Here is a 20,037-nt window from a genome sequence, read left to right on the forward strand (position 1 = left end):
AAATCAGGTTAACTGTTGGACAACATCTCATCTCCAGTGAGTCAAGGAGAGAGATCACTCTCCTGCTCTCCTTGGTTAGGAATGTCAGCAACTAGTTTAAACAAAATGATTACATTAATATGAAAGATTGATTTGGTGGTTTCCAAAAAAGCAGGGTGTCAAGTGAAGTTCTTCAGGGTGGATGGCTCGCTTCACCGGACTGGATGTAAAAGGGCAGAAAATTCATGCTCAGATGGCCAAAGAATACAATGCATCAATAACAACATTACAGACAAATATAATATAATGACGACTCGACATTAAATGGCAAGCACAAAGCATAGAAAAGACTCATGGGTGAATCAACATAATGTTAGAAACAGGAAAAGAAAAAAAAAGAAAAGAAATTAGAGCAAGTTTCCCTCGGAGATGTCATCCAGACACCATTGCTGGAGCTCATATATTCACAGGTTAGAATGCTGTTCTACAGAATGCTGAGCATTCTTGCTCCCATCTAGTACCTAATTTTAAGCACATGTTCATGTCCTTTTGCTCAATGGCACCAAAGTGCTCTGCACTTTGAAGGACTGAGCCTTTCCTGCAGACAGTGTATTATATAATACTGACCAGAGTTGATATGTATGATAGCAATATTGTAAAGCAAGACGTGCCATGAATGAAAATGCAGTACAGAAGTTGGGTGATTATTTATGAACTATTTCAAGTCTGGAATTATTTTGAAGCTGAATATTGAGAAAGAATGGCATCATATACACCTTACCTTTTTGTCCTATGTTATGTCTCATCCTCAAGACTTGGTCATACACAGCACAGGTCTGGCCTATTGCACCTGTAAGCAAAAGTGAAAGTGAAGAGAAGGAAAGGGAGCTCACGGAGACCAGGTCCTGCATGAACCAGAGGACTGCTATAGAGATACCAAGTGACTCCTGCCCACCAGTAGGAATAAGGCCTGAGAGGTTTACGCATCATAATGCTTTTATCTTGTGCTTATATTCACAGTGCTCCGCATCTCAAACTTTTTTAAGCACTCATTTGCCTGCTGAGGATCACACATGAGCTTAAGGCCAAGACTACATTACAGGGACTATAGTGGCATAGTTACAGGGCCATAGCTAAGCCAGCATAACTTCATAGTATAGATGCGTCCTACAGCAACAGAAGGGCTTGTGCATTGCTGTAAGAACACCATCTCCCTGGGCAGTGGTAGCTATATCAATGGAAGCATTCTTCCACCACCCGACCTGCAGCTACACACGGGTTCAGTTGGCATAGCTATGGCATGCCCGGGTGTGGATTTTTCACACCCCTGCCTGCCACAGCTATACCCTGAGTGAGGATTTGCGGGAACCAGACCTTTGTGGGGACCTTTTCCTGGCTAAGAAGGATTGGCTGAGCTCCTTTCATAGCCCACTATTGAATGCTGCAAATCAGAGGAATTCCTGAGTGTCAGAAATGAATCTCTAGCTCCCTATAAGATCTGAACACCCTGTCTCAGAAGCACTTTCAACTTTGGCCAGTCCAGGGAGTGGTACCTGGAGTCAAATCTAGGTCTCCTGCATGTAGTGCAGAGTATAAACCTACCATCAGGCTGGCCCTAAAATAAGTTTTCCATGTTTTTAGTCTTCAAAGCTACACCACTAATTTGGTCTGTAACAGTGGCACTAAAGCAAACATGGTTTTGTTGTTAGTTATGGGAAGGATATTTTAAAACTAAAAGTTGTTGGCTCAGCTTACGCTAATAAGGAAAATATGAATGCCAGTATAGAATCCAGTTTTACATTTTTATAAAACCAGGCAAAAATCTTTCACTTGACCTGAGCCATAGCCTGAGTTACATAACATTGAGTTATGGCAAGCAGTTTCCTACATCTTCCCCTTCTCACTGTGTACCCAGCACCTAGGTATCTTACCTTAAAAAAGCAAAAGTTTAAAATGTTGTATACCCACAAATACCATGCTGACTCCCCCACTCACCATGAAAAAATATATATAGCTGGATGTGTAAGGCAGTCACCTCGTAACATTTCATTATGTAAATCTCCCACCCAATTCCCAACTTTCAGTCTGATAGCATTTCTCCCCTTGCAATGTCATGCTTTTCCTATTCTAGATAATAATAACAACTAGCTCTTAAATAGCATTTTTCATCTGAAAATCTCAAAGCCCTACATAAGGGAGATCAGTAGCATTAGCCCTCCATTTTATGGGTGGTGAAGCTCAGGCACAGAGAGGGGAAGTGATTTGCCCAGTGTCATCCAGCAAACCAGTAATAAAGACGGGAGATGAACTCAGACCTCCTAGAACATAAGAACATAAAAACAGCCTTACTGGGTCAGACCAAAGGTCCATCTAGCCCAGTATCCTGTCTACTGACAGTGGCCAATGCCAGGTGCATCACAGGGAATGAACAGAACAGGTAATCATCAAGTGATCCAGCCTGTCTCCCATTCCCAGCTTCTGGCAAACGGAGGCTGGGGACACCATCCCTGTCCATCCTGGCTAATAGCCATTGATGGATCTATCCTCCATGAACTCATATCATTCTTTTGTGAACCCTGTTATAGTCTTGGCCTTCACAACATCCTCTGGCAAAGCATTCCAGAGGTTGACTGTGCGTTGTGTGAAAAAATACTTCCTTTTGTTTGTTTTAAATCTGCAGCCTATTAATTTCATTTGGTGATCCCTAGTTCTTGTGTTATGAGAAGGGGTAAATAACACTTCCTTATTTACTTTCTCCACACCAGTCATGATTTTATAGACCTCGATTATATTCCCCCTTAGTTATCCCTTTTCCAATCTGAAAAGTGCCAGTGTTATTAATCTCTCCTCATAGGGAAGCCGCTCCATACTCTAACCATTTTTGTTGCCCTTTTCTGTACCTTTTCCAATTCCAATATATATTTTTTGAGATGGGGCAACCACATCAGCATGCAGTATTTAAGATGTACCATGTATTTATAGAGAGGCAATATGATATTTTCTGTCTTATTATCCATCCCTTTCTTAATGATTCCCAACATTCTGTTTGCTTTTTTGACTGCTACTACACATTGAGTGGATGTTTTCAGAAAACTATCTACAATGACTCCAAGATCTCTTTCTTGAGTGGTAAGAGCTCATTTAGATCCCATCATTTTATATGTATAGTTGTGATTATGTATTCCAGTGTGCATTACTTTGCATTTATCAACATTAAATTTCATCTGCCATTTTGTTGCCCAGTCACCCAGTTTTGAGAGATCCTTTTGTAACTCTTTGCAGTCTGCCTGGGACTATATTGAGTAGTTTTGTATCATCTTCAAATTTTGCCAGCTCACAGTTTATCCCTTTTTCCAGATTGTTTATGAATATGTTGAATTGGACTGGGCCCTATGGGTACAGATGCCTGGGGGACACCACGATTTACCTCTCTCCATTCTGAAAACTGACCATTTACTCCTACCCTTTGTTTCCTATTTTTTTTAACCAGTTACCAATCCCTGTTATCCCATGACAGCTTACCTTGCTTAAGAGCCTTTGGTGAGGGACCCTGTGAAAGGCTTTCTGAAAATCTAAGTACACTATATCCACTGGATCCTCCTTGTCCACACACTTGTTGACCCCCTCAAATAATTCTAGTAGATTGGTGAGGCATGATTTCCCTTTACAAAAATAATGTTGACTCTTCCCCAACAAATTATGTTCCTCTATCTGTCTGACAATTTTGTTCTTTACTATAGTTTCAATCAGTTTGCCCGGCACTGAAGTCAGGCTTACCGGCCTGTAATTGCCAGGATCAACTATGGAGCCTTTTTAAATATTGGCGTCACATTAGCTATCCTCCAGTCATTTGGTACAGAAGCTGATTTAAATGACAAGTTACAGACTACAGTTAAAAGAAAAGGAATACTTATGGCACCTTAGAGACTAACAAATTTATTTGAGCATAAGCTTTCATGAGCTACAGCTCACTTCATCAGATGCATTCAGTGGAAATATGCTCAAATAAATTTGTTAGTCTCTAAGGTGCCACAAGTACTCCTTTTCTTTTTGCGAATACAGACTAACATGGCTGCTACTCTGAAACCTGAGACTACAATTAGTAGTTCTGCAATTTCACATATGAATTCCTTCAGAACTCTTGGGTGAATACCATCTGGTCCTGGTGACTTCTTATTGTTTAGTTTATCAATTTGTTTCAAAACCTCCTCTAATGACACTCAATCTGGGACAGTTCCTCAGATTTGTCACATAAGAAGAATGGCTCAGGTGTGGGAATCTCCCTTACATCCTCAACCATGAAGACCGATGCAAAGAATTCATTTAGTTTCCCCGCAATGGCCTTATTGTTCTGGAGTGCTTTCCTTTCTGAAATTAAATGCTACAGTGTTGGGTTGCTGTGGTGTTTTCCCTGCCACCAGCATGTTAAATTTAACTATATTATGGTCACTATTACCAAGCGGTGCAGCTATATTCACCTCTTGGACCAGATCCAGTGCTTCACTTAGGACTAAATCAAGAATTGTCTCTTTTGTGGGTTCCAGGACTAGCTGCTCCAAGAAGCAGTCATTTAAGGTGTCAAGAAAGTTTATCTGTGGCATCCTGTCCTGAGGTGACATGTACCCCGGCAATATTGGGATAGTTGAATTCCCCCGTTATTATTGAATCCCAGTCCCATGTTATATCCGCTAGGCCAGAGATAGTCAGCTCAAAGGTTGCAGAGGACCACAAAATCCATTAAAACCCTTTGGTGGGCAGGGGTGTGTGACACAGGGTGGGGAATTGGTTCCTGTCCCTGAGGATGGTAGACCCAGCTGGGGTGTTTGTAGAGTGAGCCCACCCTGCACTCACCCCACAGTGGCAGCTCCTATCCCTCAGGCTGGGCCCAGCTCCCCGCTCCAGCCTGCTGGCTCTCACCATCGCCATAGCGTCATGCAACACACACATCTATGCACAGGCGGGACCCTCCACCTGAGATGACATACCCTGCCCCACTCCCTTCCCAGCTCTGGTGCCTCCAGATAATCTGCCCTGACCTGGGCTGTGACAGGCCTAATAAAATGATCTGGTGGGCCTGATCTACCCACTGAACCACCAGTTGTTCTCATCCATCCACAAGGCTACAAATTTTGGGGGACAACAGTTATGTCTTTTATTGCTCTATAAAATGGCATGCAGACTTATTGCATAAATATTAATTAATGATGGAAACTTTACCTGTCCCTTGAATTAACCAAAATTATTGGAAGTCAAGGAGTTCCACAAACCCAGCCTAACCCAGGCTCCTGTCATTCAACATGTCCTCATATTTCATTGACACTCTAAGAGCAACTGGACCTAACAAATGCCATTTTGGCTACACGTATGCTCCTCATTGGTGTCTACAGTATGTGCTTCATGTAGAATAGTTGCCATTTGCCAATAATTACCTGGTCTAAGAAAAGGCAACAATTGTGGTAACGACAGTATAACATAAGAATGGCCATAGTGGGTCAGACCAATGGCCCACCTAGCCCAATCCTGTCTTTTGACAGTAACTGGTGCCAGATGCTTCAGAGGGAATGAACAGGCAGGGAAATTTATCGAGTGATCCATCTTCTGTCATCTACTCCCAGCTTCTGGCAGTCAGAGGCTTAGGGACACCCAGAGCATGGGATTGCGTCCTTAACCATCTTGGCTAATAGCCATTGATGGACCTATCCTCCATGAACTTATCTAATTCTTTTTTGAAGCCAGTTATAGTTTTGGCCTTCATAACATCCCTTGGCAATGAGTTCCACAGGTGGATTGTGTGTTGTATGAAGTAGTACTTCCTTATGTTTGTTTTAAACCTTCTGCCTACTAATTTCATTGGGTGACCCAGGTTCATGTGTTATGTGAAGGGATAAATATGACTTCTTTATTCACTTTCTTCACACTAGTCATGATTTTATAGACATCTTTCATATGACCCCTTTGTTGTCTCTTTTCCAAGCTAAAAGACGCAGTCTTTTTTAAACTCTTCTCATATGGAAGCTGTCCCCTACATATTTTTGTTGCTCTTCTCCATACTTTTTTCAATTCTAATATATCTTTTTTGAGATTAGAGAGACACGGTAGTGAGGTAATATCTTTGATTGGACCAACTTCTGTTGGTGAGAGAGACAAGCTTTTGAGCTTACACTGGTCTAGAAAATGTACTCAGAGTGTCACAGCTAAATACAAGGTGGGAGAGATTGTTCAGTATAAGCAGTTAACACATATTTCAAGAGACCAGTCTCTAACCACCTCTTTTACCATGCTGTTTAGCCATGGTGGTATATTTTGTTCCTCTTGATGTTTTTTTATTATTACTATTTTGGGTATACATATAGTTTGAGCCTCTATTATGGTGTTTTTAATAAGTTTTCATGCAAGTAGCAGGCATTTCACCTTTGCAACTGTTACTTTTAATTTCTGTTTAACTAGCCTCCTCATTTTTGTGTAGTTCCCGTTTTTTAAGTTAAATGCTGCTGTGGTAGGTTTCTTTGTTATTTTCCCTCTTAGAGGGATGTTAAATTTAATTACATTATGGTTGCTATTTCCGAGTGGTTCAGCTATAGTCACCTCTTGAACCAGATCCTGTGCACCACCTAAATCAAGAATTGCCTCTCCCCTTGTGGGTTCAGGACTAGCTGCTCCAACAAGCAGTCATTAATGATGTCTAGATATCTTATTGCTGCATCCCATGTTGAGGTGACATGTTCCCAGTGAATATGGGGATAGTTGAAATCCCCCATTATTATTGGTTTTTCTGTTTTTGTCACCTCTCTAACCTCCCTGAGCATTTTACAATCACTGTCCCCATCCTGATCATGTAGTCGACAGTATATTCCTGATGCTATACTCGAATTTCTATCCATAGAAATTCTATGGTACTGTTTGATTCATTTACAATTTGTACTATATTTGACTCTACGCTTTCTCTCACATATAGTGCTGCCCTCCCACCCACACACACCCCACCAGTGTGACCTACTCTGTTATTCCTATGTTTTGTACCCTGGTATTACCATGTGCCATTGATTATCTTCATTCCACCAAGTCTCTGTGATGCCTCTTATATCAATATCCTCACTTAATATCAGACACTCAAATTCACCCATGTTAGTACTTAGAGTTCTTGCATTTGTATACAAGGACTTATAAAATTTGTCCATATTTAGTTGTTTCCTGGTAAACGGTGACTTTGTTCTGACAATCACTGTAGTTGCACTGCTTTTTTATTATTATTTATTACTGAAATGTCCTTAATACAATATTGGGTGCAAAGTCAAGTTCAAAAATATCAGTACTTAGAGTCCCCACAATCTTTATAGATGCTTCCTTGAATATATGCATCACAATATGTGCTTTAATTATATGATTACCATACCACATGCTCTTCAAGACCCTTGCCTATATCAGTGAATAGGGCAGAGGTTTATAAACAGGGCAAATATGTTATCTTGTATTTGAAACAGTGGACTGGAACCTGAAAGAGTTAATTCTGTAGCTTGGTGGGCCACAGACTTCATCACTAATGTTGGGCAAGACTCACTAATAATGCATATGCACAAGGGAATTTAATTAAGATTGCACAGGCAACTTTAATTTTGACCTTTCTTAATTTTTGAGGACTTCACTTTGCAACATGAATATTATTTTTAAATTGTTTTTCATATTTCATACTAAAAAATTTTAAAAGTACGAAAATGATCATTAGAGTTGATCCAAAATTGAACTGCTGGTGAATAGTTGCATTACTCAAATACCTGCTTAATGAGGCAATATAACTATACTAATACTTTCATAAGAAGTTTTTCTCATGAACAGTCCAGATAGGAGGTGGATTGTTTGAATTCTTTTAGAATAGTTCAGCTCATCTGTAAACGTATCCTTCTCAAAGCACTAATCTATGAGCTAGACAAATGCATATGCATGCCAACACTGTCTCATTGTTTCCTGGTACTCTCCCATCTATCTGTATCTATCTGTTATCACGTGTCTCACAGCTAGATTGTAAACTCTTCTGAGCAGTTGTCTTTTTGTTGTGTGTGTACAGCACCTAGCACAATGGAGTCCTGGTCCCTGACTGGGTCCCCTAGGTACTACTGCAGCACAATAATACAAATCAACCCCTGACATAACCTGCCTCCCAGATTATTTCTTACAGACCACATGGCTTCCAAAAACATCCAAGTCGGAGAGCCACCACTATTCAACTTGTCTCTGAGCTGTAAATCTGAATCTTCTATTAAACAACGACTTCAAGAATCATTGTCCAGCAATCACCAATTGCTTTCCAAGCACATAATCTGATAGTAGAATTGTTGCTTCTGCCCATTCTCTGTATGATTTAATGGGAAAAAGGCTTAAGTATCACACAACCATAAGGGGAGAGGGTTACAAAAGAATTCATTTGTGTGTGAATACTAGTAGTAGCAAGCAATGTCAGAGAATATTCATAAGGGGCTAGTGTGTGTCCCAGTCTAGCCAAAAGCAATTATAGTTATTAACATAAAAATTGATGGCATTTGGGAAGCTCTTGAGAGTGATACTGCTTGGACTGGCGTAGAAAGAACTATTTATTTAATGAAATCAAACTCTTCTGAAACTGTGGTGGATTCATTTAACTGATTAGACATACTTCATTTACTTTAACTGTTTTATTCATCTGTAATAATGACCATCCAACCAGAAAGACCATTTCTATTGTGTAGAGCCAAATCAAACTGAATACTTAACTGAAGATTTTCTGCTTCAGTTCTATAATTAAAAGTGAACTGAAAAATTGTGTTACCTGCCAAGATCTGAGTTCAAGAAATCTGTGGTTGTCACATAACCATTAATAGTGTTGCTGAGACAAAGTGGCTGATGTAATATCTTTTATTGGACCACCTTCTGTTGGTGAAAGGGTGCACTCTGAGACTCAAACCTCTTGTCTTACACCTTTTTTTGGATTTGGGACTACAAATCCAGCCACCCTAGACCCTGAAAACCAGTGCCTTAGACCTCCAGACCTTCCCCAATCACTTACACATGCTCCCCTGGAGCTTCACTGATTTTGTAAGGCCTCTGAGCTTCTAGATAAACTCTTCTGGGGACAGCATAGCAGCAAAGTAAGGAAGACAGGCTCAGCAAAGGAATTTCTTAATGACAGTCTCCTTCACTCAGGAGTTACAAATCTTGGAAAAGTAACAAAGTCCTGACATGCATCCTCCCCTAGGATGATTTCTTCCGTTCTGTGAGTCCAAGATTTTGTCAGCGTTTCAGGCTTCTTCACTAGACCTGCTAAATTGACCCTCCTGTATCAATCGCAGCAGTGTCAATCCCCGGTAAGTGTAGACATGGCCTGAGTATGATTCCCCCTTCCCCACTGGATGCAATCCATATGCATCAGCATTCCTACAGTAGTTTGCCTCCAGCTGCTCCCACTGGTGCCAGTCACAACCACAACATATTATATATATATAAGCAAAGAAGTTTGCTTGTGAGGTAATTGAGAGTGAGAGGTCAGCTTCTATGAGTCAACATTTTCCTTTTAGAACAGTTCATTCATAGTTCATTTTAAATTCTGAGTGTTGGCTTATCTTGTAGCAGTAATATCCCCTTTGTATGTGTGTGTGTGTGTATATATATCTATATATATAGTGACAAAGCTCTGTCCTTGCCTCCGTGGGTCCCGTGTTTCCTGGAGGATTTCGCTAGCCTCAGAGGCTCACTGTGACCCTTCACGTAACCCTTCTTTCTCTAGAGACCAGGGTTACGGTCTTCTGAGCCATTTTCACCATAAGCCAGCAAGGGAGGTGAGGAGAAGTTATCCTTCCTTGCACAGTCTCTGTTGTCTCTCAGTCTCAGTGATTAATCAGGGGGCAAAGGTGGGGGGAGGAGGGGAGCCCGGGCCCACCCTCTACTCCGGGCTCCAGCCCAGGGACCCTAATAGTATCAGCTATGGTAGCTGACCTTTTAGAAACATGAAATGTACAATTCCCTGGGCTACTTCCCACACAGCAGCCCTCATTTCCTCAAGATCCACTTCACCCTTACCTCACGGCCTCCTTCCTTGTGCCTGATATGGTGTGTACTACTCAGTCTCTCCAACAGCACAACTTCCTCCCACAGCTCCTGACACGCACACCCACCTGACTGACTGGGAGGCTTTTAACTAGTTTCAGCCAGCCCCGATTGGCTTCAGATGTCCCAATCAACCTAGCATTCTCCCTGCCTTCTGGAAAGTTCTGAATTGGCCCCACGTGTCTTAATTGACCTGGAGCAGCTTCCATTTCACTTAACCTGGTACCAAGGATTTCTTTAGCCTGGAGCTAATATATCTATCTCCCACTACTTTTCTATAGCCATCTGGCCTTGCCCCGTCACTATATATATATATATATATATATATATATAAGGGGAAATTACTGCTACAAGATAAACCTACACTCAGAATTTAGAATGAACTACGAATGAACAGCTCTAAAAGGAAAATGTCGACTCACAGAAGCTGACCTCTCACTCTCAGTTACCTCACAAGCAAACTTCTTTGCTTACTCCTTGACTCTCCTTGTCCATGTGCTGTAAATGCAGATGGTTCCTACATTCAAATTCACAAGTGAAAACATTTTCTGGGGATGTTGTACTTGATCATTAAACCTCCTGGATGTTCAAGTTGAAACACCTGGGTTTTGCTGAACATTTCATTATACAGTTTATTGCACAGCCACTAGCACCTGCCTGTGTATTAAAGATGATCAATGTATCCCAGAAGTGCCAGACTTCAAGACACTTAGGCATTTTAGATGCACCTTCTGTAACTTCCACTGTTTAAAAATAATTAACAAACTCCCATTTTCCAAACATGTCCAGGAGATATAAAGGAGTTGCTACCATGAATCTAAGTTACTCATTCATTTTTTGACAGCATCTCCAATTATTAAAACAAAACAAAAATAAAAAACCACAACTTTCCTGCCACATCTTGGATTAATAAAATAGGGCCCTCATTACTTGCATGCCATCAAACTATTTTTCAAAATAGCCATTATTTGGCATTTCATCTCTTTCTCCAATTCACATTATTCACATCACATGCCTCCAGCTTCCATCCAGGACACACCACATGATCCATTGTCTAAAGCCAAGCTCTAAGATACAACTGCACTTACTCCAATCCCTCAGACAGAGACAAACACCTATAAACACCTATCTCTAGCAAGCATTCTTACAACTACAATACCCACCTGCTGAAGTGAGAAAAAAGATTGACAGAGCCAGAAGAGTACCCAGAAGTCACCTACTACAGGACAGGCCCAACAAAGAAAATAACAGAACGCCACTAGCCATCACCTTCAGCCTCCAACCAAAACCTCTCCAGCTCATCATCAAAGATCTACAACCTATCCTGAAAAATGATCCCTCACTCTCACAGATCTTGGTAGACAGACCAGTCCTCACTTTCAGACAGCCCCCCAACCTGAAGCAAATACTCTCCAGCAACCACACACCACACAACAAAAAACACTAACCCAGAAACCTATCCTTGCAAGAAAGCCCGATGCCAACTCTGTCTACATATTTATTCAAGTGACACTATCATAGGACCTAATCATATTAGCCATGCCATCAGAGGCTCGTTCACCTGCACATCTACCAATGTGATATATGCCATTATGTGCCAGCAGTGCCCCTCTGCCATGTACATTGGCCAAACTGGACAGTCTTTACCCAAAAGAATAAATGGACACAAATCTGACATCAGGAATCATAACATTCAAAAACCGGTAGGAGAACACTTCAACCTCCCTGGCCACTCAGTAAAAGACTTAAGAGTGGCAATTCTGCAACAGAAAAGCTTCAAAAACAGACTCCAATGAGAAACTGCCGAACTTGAATTAATATGCAAACTAGATACCATTAACTTGGGCTTGAATAGAGACTGGGAGTAGCTGGGTCATTACACATATTGAATCTATTTCCCCATGTTAAGTACCCTCACACCTTCTTGTCAACTGTCTAAATGGGCCATCTTGATTATCACTACAGAAGTTTTTTTCTCCTGCTGATAATAGCTCATCTTAATTAACAGTTTGTTACAGTTTTGTTACTTACAGTTTGTATGGCAACATCCACCTTCTCTGTATGTATGTATATATATCTTATTATATGTTCCAGTCTATGCATCCAATGAGGTGGGCTGTAGCCCACGAAAGCTTATGCTCTAATAAATTTGTTAGTCTCTAAGGTGCCACAAGTACTCCTGTTCTTTTTGCAGATACAGACTAACACAGCTGCTACTCTGAAACCTGTCATTATTTCTTGTATGTGCATTCCCTGGTACAAAAAATAATTAAGCTTTAACAATGCATGTTATATGCTTGATACAATTTTCAGCATACATCCTAGCAATCTGCAGTGCATCCAAAATGTACAGCATATTCCCTGAGCCTCCTCATTGATCTACCTGGAAAACTGGGTCAAAAAAATATAACAGAATCATATGGGAATTTGCATCTGAACTGAGCTCTCCTGGTTAAATTAAATTACAAAATTAATTAAAATAATCTGAGAATATGTAGCCAAACCATTTAAAATGAAATGGTGTTGTGTGGTGACCATGGTCCCGATCCTGTAATGAGTGTCCCATGCGCATAGGAGTCTGCCAGCACAGAACTGACGGCATACGATTTCACTGAGATCTGTATGCTGTCACATGTTAATTTTGAGGGCACAACAGAAGCAGACTACTATTAACAATAACAGTGGTGCTGGACCAGGCTCTAAATAATTATATTCTTCAGAGGCAGAACCAAAGCAAGGGCAGTATGTTAATGCATTTTTGTTTAATCTACTACTGGTAAAGCTGTAAGAAAATTGCAGGCTGTGATTTTGTTGAAGAAACTGAAACTTTGAATAGTTGCCATAAATTTAAGTGGTGTGACCCTATGCAACAGGTCGCAACACCACTCATATTTGAACTGACCACACTAAAAACACAACTTTAGTAAATAGTTTCTGCAACAATTTGACCAAAAAAGTCATAACTTTCTTACAGCCTTAACTACTTGTGCATTTTTTGTGGTGGACCTTTTACCAGAGAAAGCCATGTTTTTGTGGACATTGTAGGGATGAAACCTTGGCCCTGCTGAAGTCAAAAGCAAAACTTCCATTGACTTCAAATGGTGTTAGGATTTCACCCTACATATTTTGTGAGACACAGCTTCCATTTGTGAGAGGACAGTAAGTGTTGTTGGGAAGGGCTTTGTGAGAAAAGTCCTCACCACCAACTAAATATGACATCTCTGAAGACTTGTGGAGAAGTGAAAAAGTTCTTTACTTTCACTTCAAGCTCTTTCCAAAAACAAAGGCAGTTTCTGCATTAACATTGTCATTAACATTGTCATTCTGCTGCGAACATCTGTTCTGGCTGTGAAAATGGTAATTTTTGTTCAGGAAGACTCTCACCCTAACTTTTATCTGTGACAGTTCTGGGGGTTCCTCACAGAATTTCACCATTTGTGCACTGAAAGGCTATGGTCATTGGATACAGATGGTGAAACTCAAAAAAAAAAAAAAACCAACAAAAAAACCCACCACACACAAAAATTACATGACATACTTAAAAGAAAAATGGTATACATTTCCACATCTCTCTCCCCTTCTCAAACAGAATGAAAGCCAGACTTAAAATGATACTCTACACTTCTTGTGGTAGTCTCAAAAAAGTGAAAAAACAGAACAGGAAGATACAACCACATCTGCAGTAGTAGTTTTTCTGGCAACAATCATTTATTGCACATATATATCCCTAGTCCAAAGTCCATTTGCTTCACTATCTAACTCATCCCTCAGTCTAGGATCTTTTGCCAAATGATGACATAACATATATTCAAGAAAGGCAGAATGTCTATCCCATCATTTGGAATGTTGCCATCTAAGAAACTCCTTCTCCTTAATTGTTTTTACTGTATCTTTAGCTAGCCATGAGTGATCCTCGTGAAGGAAAAGTAAGAGAGGCCAGGTAGTTGGTGGCTTGACTTGAAAGAAAGTAGAAAACTGAAGTCCTCAGTACAATACTACCCTGTATGTTCTTCTGTCATGAAGAGACTTGCCTGTAAAGAATCATCCCTGTCTAAATAAAAATAACTGATTTATCTGACAACTGCTCCATTCCCTCAGTTAAAAAGAATCAAATGAAATAGATGCAGCTCAGAGGATGTATATTCGTAATGCTAATTTCTAAGATTATTGCACCTTGGGACTTACATTAAAGGCAAGAGGCAGGATTTTGAACTTAAAACCCTTTAGAAACGGAATGCCATATTCCACTGAGAAAAATACTTTCAAGCAGAAAAGTCTCTGAACTGCATGTGTCATTGTCCCTAAAACACACAAGATCTCTAAAAGATGCAGTTGTGGTGCATCCAACCACAGACATTTTGGCTAGCTCTCAAGCTGGAATACTGCATCCAATGAAGTGAGCTGTAGCTCACGAAAACTTATGCTCAAATAAATTTGTTAGTCTCTAAGGTGCCAAAAGTACTCCTTTTCTTTTTGTTTCATCTCTAACAGTACATTTTGGTTTCCTTGAAATCTGATGCTGATAAAAATCCCCTGAAACTGGCCTCAAAGTTCAGTACTTTCCTATGGATCACACCTCATATAATATCCTGGATGAGGGAGGTATAGCATTGGCTTATATATACACAAGGGTTTGTCTGTTGGTTTTATTGTTGTTGATACTGACTTTAACATAGAGCAGGCCTCATCCGTCTGGGGAGATTTGTGTATGCTCACTGCTTTTCTCATAGACTGAGCTTTATTTTGCATGTTTTCAATTGAGAATATAGGGGAAAATAAGCCATAAATTATGTATGTATATAATATGTGCTCCATTCAACTATGCATGTAAGGAATGTGCAGTTACATGAGTAAACTATGCTAGTCTCACATATTTCTGGAAGATATGCTTTAGTCAAACAAGTTGCTGGGCTCCATATTGGGGGATCTGAGTGTTTAAAAAAAAACAGTAGTGTGCAGGGGGGCATGTGGAACCAAAAACCTTGCCCCTTCTATCTAGAAGCTTCCTAATTTCTCTATTTAAAGGTGTCTTTTTTACAGTCCAGTGATGTAAAATTTTCATTCCATATGTTTTCCTTTGCTCCCGTGGGTATAACCTGCATCTAAGAAGCAAATTCTGATGGGTCCCTCCCTCCCTCCCCTGGGGTGCAACCTGGAACTCGGGAGCAGCTGATCCACCTGGGTTCCCTCTCGGTACGGTGACGTTGCGACAAGCTGAAAAGCCCTCCAAGCTTGCACTCATACCAACATCCACAGGCAGGGGCCACACCCAGCTGTGTTCATGAATGCTCTGCCAGCCACTTAATGAAACAGCAATAGAAAGGCTTCAGCCAAAATATCCCCACCTCCCCAGCCTAGGACCCCAGAACTGTACCATCCTGGCAGGTAACAAAACCTGACCAATGTATATAAGTTATTACCCCAGTCCGCCCCCTCCCTCAATGTGGAAAGGAACATGCACAAAGCCTTTGCTAACTGAGCTGAGATTCCCCTCCCCCCATCACTTCACTTAAACCACACTGTTTTAGGTGTGGTTTATATTAGATTTATTAACTACAGATTTATTATTAGTAGATTTATTATTTTTAAATAAATAGATTTATGATTTTTTGTGGTTTATAAAATATATAATAGATTTTAAGTGATAGCAAACAGATCAAAGTAGATTACTTAGCAGATAAACAAAAACGCAGTCTAAGCCTAGTATACTGATACGATTTGAATCAAGCAGTGTCTCACCCTGACTGATGATACAAGTAGGTTTACAGATTCTTGAGGCACAGGGTATGTCTACACTGGCAAGTTTCAGTGCAACGAGTTATACCACTTTTATTAAAACACTGGAATTAAACCGCTGTTGCGTGTCCACACTCTGCTCCTTATGATGCTGGAGCACATCCACATTAGCAGCTTTTGCAATGGCAAAGAGAGCAGTGCATTGTGGTAGCTATCCCTCTGTGCAGCTAGCCCCAGGGTGCTTTGAGAAGGGTTTGCAGTGCCTCATGGGGCAGGCACAGCATCACATGATGCAGGTTTCTTCATCCCATTGTTCCATGGGCATCCTACTACATTGCCAGCTGCTTTTCAATGTGGGGGGGTGAGTGTGTGTATATATGTGGAGGGAGAGAGAGTGTGTTTTGGGGGACAGAGAATGTGTCAGCATGCTGTCTTGTAAGTTCAGACAGCATCAGGAAGCAACCAGTCCTGAGGCAGGGGGAGGGGGAAACCCCGACATCGGCCCTGCCTCCCACCCCTGCCCTCTGCACATTACTCTCTCTCTCTCTCTCTCTCTCTCTCTCTCACACGAACACACACACCCCTCTGTGTTCAACAGCACGAGCATTCCATATTAATGGTTTGCTTTGAGTCCTGGAGCAGATCAGCACAGCACGCAATGGCTGTCAGATACGGAGCTTTCAAAAGGGGAGGGGCACATGTTTCCAGGGCAGCCGAGTTCAAAACAGTGAGCAGAGCGGCCACTTGAGGGATTATGAGACACTTCCGGAGGGCAACTGATTGCTTTCTGCGCTGTAATGTGTTTACACTGCCAAAACAGCGCTGGAGCCTTTCACGACTCTTGTCAAGGTGGTTTTTTTGTAACGCTGCAACTGAGGAGTTTCTGCGCTGGCAGTGTGTACACCTCGGGAGTTACACTGCAGAAAGCTGCTTCACTGCACAGTAATTTGCCAGTGTAGACAAGGCCACAGGCTGTATCTGCTTTGCAGTCTGGGTTCTCCTCCCCGTTCAAAGTCCTTTTTTCTTCCAGAGGTTCTTTGAGGTGCTGAGTTGTGGGGGAGTGAAGACAAGTCATGATGCCACACCCCATCTTTTATAGTTTCTTCCACCTTGCTGGAAAGTCTATGCATGTGTGGGGTATATTCCCATTGGCCAAACAGTCTCCATTATCTCTGTGCTCCCTCTGAGGAGGTTTCCTTATACGGAGTTCCCCTGTTAGTGGATTCTTCCCTTGATGGTGTTGATGACAGCAATTAACAAGGGCTACTTTATTGCTGAACCTGAATGGCTGGCCTGAGGTGTTTCCAGCCCTACATCATACTTTAGTAACTCACACATAGTAAGATTTCATAACTTCACTTAGGATGATAGCACATACAATCCACCGATATATTAATGTTTAACAGATCAAGACTTTTTGAATGATAACTCACAAGGCATAATGACAGGTTTCAGAGTAACAGCCGTGTTAGTCTGTATTCGCAAAAAGAAAAGGAGTACTTGTAGCACCTTAGAGACTAACCAATTTATTTGAGCATGAGCTTTCGTGAGCTACAGCTCACTTCATCAGATGTATACCGTGGAAACTGCAGCAGACTTTATATACACACAGAGATCATGAAACAATACCTCCTCCCACCCCACTGTCCTGCTGGTAATAGCTTATCTAAAGTGATCATCAGGTGGGCCATTTCCAGCACAAATCCAGGTTTTCTCACCCTCCACCCCCCCACACAAATTCACTCTCCTGCTGGTGCTAGCCCATCCAAAGTGACAACTCTTTACATAATCAAGTCGGGCTATTTCCTGCACAAATCCAGGTTTTCTCACATCCCCCCCACCCCCATACACACACAAACTCACTCTCCTGCTGGTAATAGCTCATCTAAACTGACCACTCTCCAAGTTTAAATCCAAGTTAAACCAGAACATCTGGGGGGGGGGGGGTAGGAAAAAACAAGAGGAAACAGGCTACCTTGCATAATGACTTAGCCACTCCCAGTCTCTATTTAAGCCTAAATTAATACTTTGTACAAAACATATCATAATTACATCACCATGATGAATATGGGATGCTTTGGGGTGCAGAGTATCACACAAATCAATCAGATTAACAACATAGGTAAAACAGAATTTAGTGGTAATATACTCATCTTGTAAAAAGAAGTGCAGCACAGTTGATTATAAATATTTCTCCAGGATCTAATTCCTCTACATTCAGATACACAAAATAACCAAGACCATCTGCAATAGTGCCATCTGGTGACTTCCCATAATCTTAGATGGAACTGCCATTCTCTGACTTGCAGCCTGATGGCCCATTCTTGACTAGTTGCTCATTTTTACAAAATATAGTATTGTATATTTTTCATTACTAAACTATTAAGCAATACCTTAAAATTAAATATATAATTTAAAAAACAACATGCAAGGAGGTTGTTTTTTCTATGAAATTTCAATGTATTTAATGTTTCTATTTCATGTGGCAGGAAAGATCACATTTTCTTAAGAATCCCATGGAATTTTTAATCAGGATACACACATCAAGGTTTGTGTTTTATATAGAAGTGTTATATATATTACATATATGAGACAAAGAGAGAGATTAAATCAAAATAAAATGTACTACTGGGAGGCATTGCCAACATGGAGGAGGACCAGAATATCACATAAGAAGAGCTGGATGACCTTGAAAACTGGAGTAATAGAAATGGGATGAAATTTAATAGTTTAAAGTGTAAGGTGTCTCCAGGCCTCAGTGGGTCACAATTGAGAAAGAATAATCACCAATTTGGGGTGAATTTGGCAATTAGATTATACCAAGCCAGTAACAAAAGTAAATTTCTCTATCACCACACTGGTAAAAAAGAAATAAAAAATGAAGTTTTAAGCATTCCACCCCAGGGCTTAACACCCGGACACTGAACTTTATGATAAGTGGTTATTGATAACCAATTTCATAATATATAGGGTCCTTCCAATCCCAAGAGATCAGCCACTTAGCTAGGTCAATATATAACTCGGATCTCACCCCATAATCATGCTGATGCCAATCCTTTAGTTATTAAAAATTAAAGGTTTAATAATAAAAGAAAAGAAGAAGAGAGTTATAATGGCTAGTATATCAGATACATACAAGAGAATTCAAAGTGTTCATATATCAGGATCATAGCAGTGATGGAATAAACTGCTATCTTACAAAAGTCTCTCTGGAATTACCCAAACATATTACGGGTCATAGAATCATAGAATCATAGAATATAAGGGTTGGAAGGGACCCCAGAAGGTCATCTAGTCCAACCCCCTGCTCAAAGCAGGACCAATTCCCAGTTAAATCATCCCAGCCAGGGCTTTGTCAAGCCTGACCTTAAAAACCTCTAAGGAAGGAGATTCTACCACCTCCCAAGGGTCATCAGTCCTTGTTCAAAGATTCCTTGATAGAAATCCAGTCCAGAAAAAATGAAGCAGGAAATGACAAAATGAAGATGTTCAGAGATCCTTTTACATCCTCTGCCATGTACATGGAATTTTAATGTCCCAAACAAAGCCCATAGCCTCTGTTTGTGGAAAGTTACTGGCCCAAGATGAAAAGGAGTACTTGTGGCACCTTAGAGACTAACCAATTTATTTGAGCATGAGCTTTCGTGCTCTGAAACCTGGCCCAAGATGAAATCCAGGGTCACATTAGCATATCATGCATGTCCTTACACGCTTTGATAACTCACAATGGGTGGCCATTTGCCCTTTAGGGCATCCGCAGGAGAAGCTATTTGGGTGGGAAAAGCCCATTGTGAGAGTTAAGTGTCCCAGCTGTCTGGCACTCAATGTAAATCCTATCTGGTGGGTGTTACCTAGGAATACAACACAGGTATAAGATACCAGTACATAGCCAATATTCATAACTTCAGATACAAAGATAATATATGCACGTAAACAGGATAATCATACCTAAGAAATCATAACTTCTCTATTGACACCTTACAGGACACACTTTGTACAAGATTTGTTGCAACTGTATAACAGTGGTAATATCAATCATACAACATCACACAAGGTCATGCACTTAGGAACCAACAAGAATTTTTGCTATAAGCTGAGGTCTTATCAGTTGGAAGTGACAGAAGAGGAGAAACACCTGGGTGTATTGATTGATCACAGGATGACTACGAGCTGCCAATGTGATGCGGCCATGAAAGACTAGTGCAACCTTCTGATGCATCAAGGGAGATATTTACAGTAGAGATAGGG

The sequence above is a fragment of the Caretta caretta genome, chromosome 3 (genome assembly GCF_965140235.1).
Source record: "Caretta caretta isolate rCarCar2 chromosome 3, rCarCar1.hap1, whole genome shotgun sequence".
Taxonomy (NCBI): Eukaryota; Metazoa; Chordata; order Testudines; family Cheloniidae; genus Caretta; species Caretta caretta.